The sequence below is a fragment of the Drosophila biarmipes genome, unplaced genomic scaffold (genome assembly GCF_025231255.1).
Source record: "Drosophila biarmipes strain raj3 unplaced genomic scaffold, RU_DBia_V1.1 ptg000067l, whole genome shotgun sequence".
Lineage (NCBI taxonomy): Eukaryota > Metazoa > Arthropoda > Insecta > Diptera > Drosophilidae > Drosophila > Drosophila biarmipes.
In genome coordinates this window covers 39,650-50,719 of record NW_026114560.1, presented here as the reverse complement: position 1 = coordinate 50,719, position 11,070 = coordinate 39,650, and the positions used below count along the sequence as shown (strand labels likewise).

Genomic DNA, 11,070 nt, shown 5'->3' with positions numbered 1-11,070 from the left:
ATCCATATAAAAGTGAATACAGTATATGGATATGAATAAAAAACCATACATAAATAAAAAAAAATATGTATAAAAAATTATACATATATTTATATTAAGCAATCGTATGGATGTGGCTTATAGGTATAATACCTATAAGCATAATAATGTATAATATAGCAAATATACATATAAAAGTGCATGAATTGTATAGATATGGCATATAAGTGACATATTTATGAGAATAGCTAGTAGAATTTGCCCATACACTACTAGCGAAATGAGATATTTATACCTAGTGAGGGCGGCACTAGTACTATAAATTGTGGCAAAATAAATCTTATGCAAATGCATAGGATTTTGTCAATACCATACATAAACCGTATGGATATTGAGAAGTTAATAGATTACATCTATAATATGAGAAGTATTTAGTATTCTTATTAAATAAGAGAATACTATAAGGGTGAGTGGCAAAGAGAATTGAATATACCCGAATGGGAGACAGCGTGTCCAAAAACTACTATAGGTGGTGTGGCAAATATGAGGAAGGCAATATATCCATATAATGAAAATAAAAGTGCGTTTTCTTATTATATAAGAGAACACTATATGGGTGGAGTGGCAAAGTAAATTGAATATACCCGAATGGGAGACAGCGTGTCCAAAAACTACTATAGGTGGTGTGGCAAATATGAGGAAGGCAATATATCCATATAATGAAAATAAAAGTGCGTTTTCTTATTATATAAGAGAACACTATATGGGTGAGTGGCAAAGTAAATTGAATATACCCGAATGGGAGACAGCGTGTCCAAAAACTACTATAGGTGGTGTGGCAAATATGAGGAAGGCAATATATCCATATAATGAATATAAAAGTGCGTTGTCTTATTATATAAGAGAACACTATATGGGTGAGTGGCAAAGTAAATTGAATATACCGAATGGGAGACAGCGTGTCCAAAAACTACTATAGGGATGGTCAATGGGCCGGCCGTCTGCTATTGACATATGTCAGTAGAGAAGATATTATCCGTCAAATTTGTTTCTTTATTCATTTATTTGAATACGAGACTTGGCTCCGCGGTTAATATTTTAAGCCCAAAGATAATAACGTTGAAACAAAGGCCAAGTTTCTATTGTACATAGAATAACAAATTGTTTCCGAATTTTATCGTTAATTTTAGGAGGTAGGCTAACATGATTTATTTATATGTGTATTATTAAATAATAATAGTACATAAAAGTCTACCAAAGAAATATAAAAATGTAATTATGAATACATTTCAATATTAATATCAACTTATATTGTTGATAATAAAAAATAGCTATTAAGAGAGTTATTTAAGAAATTATATAATATATAATAAAGAGTATATATATAAATAATATATAAGTATATATTATTTAAGAAATAAATATAGTAGTAATAATTATATATATACACTCGGTTCTATTTTATATATTACCAGAGACTTATATGGATATATATAGATAAATTTTAAATTTATCGTCAAAATACAAATGATTAACTCAATATCTTATATTGGTTTAAACAAAAATTGTACATGTGTGGATACAATATATTATGTATGTCGAACAAAAATGATATTTTAGAATGAAATGTGCATATATAAAGAAAATATATGAAAAATAAATATTGTGTTTATAAAGAATATGATTCTTTTTTGACATCAATAAAAACTTGTTATTATTAGTGGCGAAACAAGTATAAATTGGAAAACAAACGTATACGAATGCTATATAAAAATGGCCGTATTCGATAGAAATAAAATCTATAACAACATATATATTGCTAATTTCTATTCAAAAAATATGAATGAAATATGAATAAAAACATTATTCTGCGTTGATCCTGCCAGTAGTTATATGCTTGTCTCAAAGATTAAGCCATGCATGTCTAAGTACACACGAATTAAAAGTGAAACCGCAAAAGGCTCATTATATCAGTTATGGTTCCTTAGATCGTTAACAGTTACTTGGATAACTGTGGTAATTCTAGAGCTAATACATGCAATTAAAACATGAACCTTATGGAACATGTGCTTTTATTAGGCTAAAACCAAGCGATCGCAAGATCGTTATATTGGTTGAACTCTAGATAACATGCAGATCGTATGGTCTTTGTACCGACGACAGATCTTTCAAATGTCTGCCCTATCAACTTTTGATGGTAGTATCTAGGACTACCATGGTTGCAACGGGTAACGGGGAATCAGGGTTCGATTCCGGAGAGGGAGCCTGAGAAACGGCTACCACATCTAAGGAAGGCAGCAGGCGCGTAAATTACCCACTCCCAGCTCGGGGAGGTAGTGAACGAAAAATAACAATACAGGACTCATATCCGAGGCCCTGTAATTGGAATGAGTACACTTTAAATCCTTTAACAAGGACCAATTGGAGGGCAAGTCTGGTGCCAGCAGCCGCGGTAATTCCAGCTCCAATAGCGTATATTAAAGTTGTTGCGGTTAAAACGTTCGTAGTTGAACTTGTGCTTCATACGGGTAGTACAACTTACAATTGTGGTTAGTACTATACCTTTATGTATGTAGCGTATTACCGGTGGAGTTCTTACATGTGCTTAGATACTTGTATTTTTTCATATGTTCCTCCTATTTAAAAACCTGCATTAGTGCTCTTAAACGAGTGTTATTGTGGGCCGGTACAATTACTTTGAACAAATTAGAGTGCTTAAAGCAGGCTTCAAATGCCTGAATATTCTGTGCATGGGATAATGAAATAAGACCTCTGTTCTGCTTTCATTGGTTTTCAGATCAAGAGGTAATGATTAATAGAAGCAGTTTGGGGGCATTAGTATTACGACGCGAGAGGTGAAATTCTTGGACCGTCGTAAGACTAACTTAAGCGAAAGCATTTGCCAAAGATGTTTTCATTAATCAAGAACGAAAGTTAGAGGTTCGAAGGCGATCAGATACCGCCCTAGTTCTAACCATAAACGATGCCAGCTAGCAATTGGGTGTAGCTACTTTTATGGCTCTCTCAGTCGCTTCCCGGGAAACCAAAGCTTTTGGGCTCCGGGGGAAGTATGGTTGCAAAGCTGAAACTTAAAGGAATTGACGGAAGGGCACCACCAGGAGTGGAGCCTGCGGCTTAATTTGACTCAACACGGGAAAACTTACCAGGTCGAACATAAGTGTGTAAGACAGATTGATAGCTCTTTCTCGAATCTATGGGTGGTGGTGCATGGCCGTTCTTAGTTCGTGGAGTGATTTGTCTGGTTAATTCCGATAACGAACGAGACTCAAATATATTAAATAGATATCTTCAGGATTATGGTGTTGAAGCTTATATAGCCTTCATTCATGGTGGCAGTAAAATGTTTATTGTGTTTGAATGTGTTTATATAAGTGGAGCCGTACCTGTTGGTTTGTCCCATTATAAGGACACTAGCTTCTTAAATGGACAAATTGCGTCTAGCAATAATGAGATTGAGCAATAACAGGTCTGTGATGCCTTAGATGTCCTGGGCTGCACGCGCGCTACAATGAAAGTATCAACGTGTATTTCCTAGACCGAGAGGTCCGGGTAAACCGCTGAACCACTTTCATGCTTGGGATTGTGAACTGAAACTGTTCACATGAACTTGGAATTCCAGTAAGTGTGAGTCATTAACTCGCATTGATTACGTCCCTGCCCTTTGTACACACCGCCCGTCGCTACTTACCGATTGAATTATTTAGTGAGGTCTCCGGACGTGATCACTGTGACGCCTTGCGTGTTACGGTTGTTTCGCAAAAGTTGACCGAACTTGATTATTTAGAGGAAGTAAAAGTCGTAACAAGGTTTCCGTAGGTGAACCTGCGGAAGGATCATTAATGTTTTAATATCCTTACCGTTAATAAAATATTTGTTTATATTATAATAAATACATTATAGTATTACAAATAAAATATGAATTGCCAAAATGTATATGAGATCTATTATAGATCAAATGAAATTTCGAACAAGCAAATCGAAATAATGCAAATATTAAAATTATATATTTGTATTTAATACATATGAGAGAAATTAATAAGCAGCCAAAGCAAACAAATAAAAATTCGAACAAGCAAATCGAATTATTAAAATAATAATATTAAATTATTATTGTATATCCTTACCGTTAATAAAATATTTGTTTATATTATAATAAATACATTATAATAATACAAATAAAATATGAATTGCCAAAATGTATATGAGATCTAATATAGATCAAATAAAATTTCGAACAAGCAAATCGAAATAATGCAAATATTAAAATTATATATTGTATTTAATACATATGAGAGAAATAATAAGCAGCCAAAGCAAACAAATAAAAATTCGAACAAGCAAATCGAATTATTAAAATAATAATATTAAATTATTATTGTATATCCTTACCGTTAATAAAATATTTGTTTATATTATAATAAATACATTATAGTATTACAAATAAAATATGAATTGCCAAAATGTATATGAGATCTATTATAGATCAAATGAAATTTCGAACAAGCAAATCGAAATAATGCAAATATTAAAATTATATATTGTATTTAATACATATGAGAGAAATTAATAAGCAGCCAAAGCAAACAAATAAAAATTCGAACAAGCAAATCGAATTATTAAAATAATAATATTAAATTATTATTGTATATCCTTACCGTTAATAAAATATTTGTTTATATTATAATAAATACATTATAGTAATACAAATAAAATATGAATTGCCAAAATGTATATGATCTAATATAGATCAAATGAAATTTCGAACAAGCAAATCGAAATAATGCAAATATTAAAATTATATATTGTATTTAATACATATGAGAGAAATAATAAGCAGCCAAAACAAACAAATAAAAATTCGAACAAGCAAATCGAATTATTAAAATAATAATATTAAATTATTATTGTATATAAACACAATTAAAATACTGTGTGTATATGGACCATAATATACACGCGTTGCGATATGTATTGTTCATCTCAGTTATGCGCATACATTGGATAATGCAACAACCTAAAATGTACAATGTTGTACCTGGTTTTATACAGGTTAATGTTTTATATAAATTTCAATTTATATCGCTAAAAAAGTATTAATATATATATATATATATTTATTTACAATAAATGCAATTTAAAAAGAAATACTTTGATATATATTGGTTATATAAAACTAAGACATTTCGCAGCATTCGTTTTAGGTATAAAAATAAATTTATTGAAGGAATTGATATATGCCAGTAAAATGGTGTATTTTTAATTTCTTTCAATAAAAACATATTTGACAAAATTAAGAAACCAATTTATAAAACTCTAAGCGGTGGATCACTCGGCTCATGGGTCGATGAAGAACGCAGCAAACTGTGCGTCATCGTGTGAACTGCAGGACACATGAACATCGACATTTTGAACGCATATCGCAGTCCATGCTGTTATGTACTTTAATTAATTTTATAGTGCTGCTTGGACTACATATGGTTGAGGGTTGTAAGACTATGCTAATTAAGTTGCTTATACAAATTTTATAATGAAATTTTATAAGCATATGGTATATTATTGGATAATAATAATTTAATTATTTTATTCATAATATTAAAAAATATATGAAAAACATTATCTCACATTAGTAAATAATTTGAATGTGAAAAACGAAGAGAAATATTTTCTTTTTCAATCAAATGATACTGAGAAATGTCTAGCATAAAAATTTATCTAGAATTGTCTCTTATTAATGATTAGAAAATAGAAAACCGTTGACAATATTATTGTTCTTCGTTGATTCGTTAAATCAAACAAATGCCATTTATATACAGATATTATTAATATAACGAATTTAATAAAATGTTTTATCATTATATATAAAGAATTAATTGCATATAAAAGTTATACACAACCTCAACTCATATGGGACTACCCCCTGAATTTAAGCATATTAATTAGGGGAGGAAAAGAAACTAACAAGGATTTTCTTAGTAGCGGCGAGCGAAAAGAAATCAGTTCAGCACTAAGTCACTTTGTCTATATGGCAAATGTGAGATGCAGTGTATGGAGCGTCAATATTCTAGTATGAGAAATTAACGATTTAAGTCCTTCTTAAATGAGGCCATTTACCCATAGAGGGTGCCAGGCCCGTATAACGTTAATGATTACTAGATGATGTTTCCAAAGAGTCGTGTTGCTTGATAGTGCAGCACTAAGTGGGTGGTAAACTCCATCTAAAACTAAATATAACCATGAGACCGATAGTAAACAAGTACCGTGAGGGAAAGTTGAAAAGAACTCTGAATAGAGAGTTAAACAGTACGTGAAACTGCTTAGAGGTTAAGCCCGATGAACCTGAATATCCGTTATGGAAAATTCATCATTAGAATTGTAATATTTAAACAATATTATGATAATAGTGTGCATTTTTTCCATATAAGGACATTGTAATCTATTAGCATACCAAATTTATCATAAAATATAACTTATAGTTTATTCAAATTAATTTGCTTGCATTTTAACACAGAATAAATGTTATTAATTTGATAAAGTGCTGATAGATTTATATGAATACAGTGCGTTAATTTTTCGGAATTATATAATGGCATAATTATCATTGATTTTTGTGTTTATTATATGCACTTGTAGGATTAACAATGCGAAAGATTCAGGATACCTTCGGGACCCGTCTTGAAACACGGACCAAGGAGTCTAACATATGTGCAAGTTATTGGGATATAAACCTAATAGCGTAATTAACTTGACTAATAATGGGATTAGTTTTTTAACTATTTATAGCTAATTAACACAATCCCGGGGCGTTCTATATAGTTATGTATAATGATATTTATATTATTTATGCCTCTAACTGGAACGTACCTTGAGCATATATGCTGTGACCCGAAAGATGGTGAACTATACTTGATCAGGTTGAAGTCAGGGGAAACCCTGATGGAAGACCGAAACAGTTCTGACGTGCAAATCGATTGTCAGAATTGAGTATAGGGGCGAAAGACCAATCGAACCATCTAGTAGCTGGTTCCTTCCGAAGTTTCCCTCAGGATAGCTGGTGCATTTTAATATTATATAAAATAATCTTATCTGGTAAAGCGAATGATTAGAGGCCTTAGGGTCGAAACGATCTTAACCTATTCTCAAACTTTAAATGGGTAAGAACCTTAACTTTCTTGATATGAAGTTCAAGGTTATGATATAATGTGCCCAGTGGGCCACTTTTGGTAAGCAGAACTGGCGCTGTGGGATGAACCAAACGTAATGTTACGGTGCCCAAATTAACAACTCATGCAGATACCATGAAAGGCGTTGGTTGCTTAAAACAGCAGGACGGTGATCATGGAAGTCGAAATCCGCTAAGGAGTGTGTAACAACTCACCTGCCGAAGCAACTAGCCCTTAAAATGGATGGCGCTTAAGTTGTATACCTATACATTACCGCTAAAGTAGATGATTTATATTACTTGTAATATAAATTTTGAAACTTTAGTGAGTAGGAAGGTACAATGGTATGCGTAGAAGTGTTTGGCGTAAGCCTGCATGGAGCTGCCATTGGTACAGATCTTGGTGGTAGTAGCAAATAATCGAATGAGACCTTGGAGGACTGAAGTGGAGAAGGGTTTCGTGTGAACAGTGGTTGATCACGAGTTAGTCGGTCCTAAGTTCAAGGCGAAAGCCGAAAATTTTCAAGTAAAATACAAATGCCAAACAAATATATATATTATATAAAATCTAGCTAAATTAATATACTTGAATAATTTTGAACGAAAGGGAATACGGTTCCAATTCCGTAACCTGTTGAGTATCCGTTTGTTATTAAATATGGGCCTCGTGCTCATCCTGGCAACAGGAACGACCATAAAGAAGCCGTCGAGAGATATCGGAAGAGTTTTCTTTTCTGTTTTATAGCCGTACTACCATGGAAGTCTTTCGCAGAGAGATATGGTAGATGGGCTAGAAGAGCATGACATATACTGTTGTGTCGATATTTTCTCCTCGGACCTTGAAAATTTATGGTGGGGACACGCAAACTTCTCAACAGGCCGTACCAATATCCGCAGCTGGTCTCCAAGGTGAAGAGTCTCTAGTCGATAGAATAATGTAGGTAAGGGAAGTCGGCAAATTAGATCCGTAACTTCGGGATAAGGATTGGCTCTGAAGATTGAGATAGTCGGGCTTGATTGGGAAACAATAACATGGTTTATGTGCTCGTTCTGGGTAAATAGAGTTTCTAGCATTTATGTTAGTTACTTGTTCCCCGGATAGTTTAGTTACGTAGCCAATTGTGGAACTTTCTTGCTAAAATTTTTAAGAATACTAATTGGGTTAAACCAATTAGTTCTTATTAATTATAACGATTATCAATTAACAATCAATTCAGAACTGGCACGGACTTGGGGAATCCGACTGTCTAATTAAAACAAAGCATTGTGATGGCCCTAGCGGGTGTTGACACAATGTGATTTCTGCCCAGTGCTCTGAATGTCAAAGTGAAGAAATTCAAGTAAGCGCGGGTCAACGGCGGGAGTAACTATGACTCTCTTAAGGTAGCCAAATGCCTCGTCATCTAATTAGTGACGCGCATGAATGGATTAACGAGATTCCTACTGTCCCTATCTACTATCTAGCGAAACCACAGCCAAGGGAACGGGCTTGGAATAATTAGCGGGGAAAGAAGACCCTTTTGAGCTTGACTCTAATCTGGCAGTGTAAGGAGACATAAGAGGTGTAGAATAAGTGGGAGATATTAGACCTCGGTTTGGTATCGCCAATGAAATACCACTACTCTTATTGTTTCCTTACTTACTTGATTAAATGGAACGTGTATCATTTCCTAGCCATTATACGGATATATTTATTATATCTTATGGTATTGGGTTTTGATGCAAGCTTCTTGATCAAAGTATCACGAGTTTGTTATATAATCGCAAACAAATTCTTTAATAAAACGGTGCATTTATGTATTTTTGATTTGAAAATTTGGTATAACTCCAATTACTCAGGTATGATCCAATTCAAGGACATTGCCAGGTAGGGAGTTTGACTGGGGCGGTACATCTCTCAAATAATAACGGAGGTGTCCCAAGGCCAGCTCAGTGCGGACAGAAACCACACATAGAGCAAAAGGGCAAATGCTGACTTGATCTCGGTGTTCAGTACACACAGGGACAGCAAAAGCTCGGCCTATCGATCCTTTTGGTTTAAAGAGTTTTTAACAAGAGGTGTCAGAAAAGTTACCATAGGGATAACTGGCTTGTGGCGGCCAAGCGTTCATAGCGACGTCGCTTTTTGATCCTTCGATGTCGGCTCTTCCTATCATTGTGAAGCAAAATTCACCAAGCGTTGGATTGTTCACCCATGCAAGGGAACGTGAGCTGGGTTTAGACCGTCGTGAGACAGGTTAGTTTTACCCTACTAATGACAAAACGTTGTTGCGACAGCATTCCTGCGTAGTACGAGAGGAACCGCAGGTACGGACCAATGGCACAATACTTGTTCGAGCGAACAGTGGTATGACGCTACGTCCGTTGGATTATGCCTGAACGCCTCTAAGGTCGTATCCGTGCTGGACTGCAATGATAAATAAGGGGCAATTTGCATTGTATGGCTTCTAAACCATTTAAAGTTTATAATTTACTTTTTAAACGACAATGGATGTGATGCCAATGTAATTTGTAACATAGTAAATTGGGAGGATCTTTGATCACCTGATGCCGCGCTAGTTACATATAAAAGCATTATTTAATACAATGACAAAGCCTAGAATCAATTGTAAACGACTTTTGTAACAGGCAAGGTGTTGTAAGTGGTTGAGCAGCTGCCATACTGCGATCCACTGAAGCTTATCCTTTGCTTGATGATTCGATAATAAAATTGCATAATTTATTTGTTGTGTTGAACTTCTTATATAAAGTTCAACCAACAATCTATTTGTATGCATTGATTGTTTGCTTGGCTTTGTGGCGAATTTTTAATCCTTTATATATTACATTCCTAAGGTCTAGATTTTCAAGTAAGAGACCAATTTGATTAACATATCAATATAAGTACAACTCGACCATCTAATAATAACAATATGAATCGTCATCTTATTAGTGACGCGAAGATTGGCAAACATATAATATAAAAATATTCCTAAGGTCTAGATTTTCAAGTAAGAGACCAATTTGATTAACATATCAATATAAGTACAACTCGACCATCTAATAATAACAATATGAATCGTCATCTTATTAGTGACGCGAAGATTGGCAAACATATAATATAAAAATATTCCTAAGGTCTAGATTTTCAAGTAAGAGACCAATTTGATTAACATATCAATATAAGTACAACTCGACCATCTAATAATAACAATATGAATCGTCATCTTATTAGTGACGCGAAGATTGGCAAACATATAATATAAAAATATTCCTAAGGTCTAGATTTTCAAGTAAGAGACCAATTTGATTAACATATCAATATAAGTACAACTCGACCATCTAATAATAATATGAATCGTCATCTTATTAGTGACGCGAAGATTGGCAAACATATAATATAAAAATATTCCTAAGGTCTAGATTTTCAAGTAAGAGACCAATTTGATTAACATATCAATATAAGTACAACTCGACCATCTAATAATAATATGAATCGTCATCTTATTAGTGACGCGAAGATTGGCAAACATATAATATAAAAATATTCCTAAGGTCTAGATTTTCAAGTAAGAGACCAATTTGATTAACATATCAATATAAGTACAACTCGACCATCTAATAATAACAATATGAATCGTCATCTTTTTAGTGACGCGAAGATTGGCAAACATATAATATAAAAATATTCCTAAGGTCTAGAATCTTAAGCAATAGACCAATTCAACTAAGAGTTGACATATAAAAATATGTTCCTTTTAATGTTAGCAAAATTTTATCGTCACATACTGTTAGTGACGCGAACGTTTTTTTCTCCATGTTTATATGAATGTTTATTCAAAGGTAGAAAGGCAGGATCGTTATTTTATAAGTGAAGCGATAAAAAAATATTATGCAATAGGACATCTATTTATAAATATTTTTAAGTCTTA

At 33.3% G+C, this 11,070-nt stretch overlaps 3 non-coding genes across 3 annotated transcripts; all 3 read left to right on the top strand.

The window, feature by feature from the left end:
• Window positions 1–1,844: 1,844 nt before the first annotated feature.
• On the top strand, window positions 1,845–3,839 carry LOC127012400 (small subunit ribosomal RNA). Its single transcript, XR_007765894.1, has one exon. It is a non-coding gene; the product is annotated as a small subunit ribosomal RNA (ribosomal RNA).
• Window positions 3,840–5,309: 1,470 nt separating this feature from the next.
• LOC127012407 (5.8S ribosomal RNA) lies at window positions 5,310–5,488 on the top strand. The gene has a single exon (XR_007765901.1). It is a non-coding gene; the product is annotated as a 5.8S ribosomal RNA (ribosomal RNA).
• A 402-nt stretch (window positions 5,489–5,890) lies between these two features.
• Window positions 5,891–9,861, top strand: LOC127012402 (large subunit ribosomal RNA). The gene has a single exon (XR_007765896.1). It is a non-coding gene; the product is annotated as a large subunit ribosomal RNA (ribosomal RNA).
• Window positions 9,862–11,070: the final 1,209 nt, after the last annotated feature.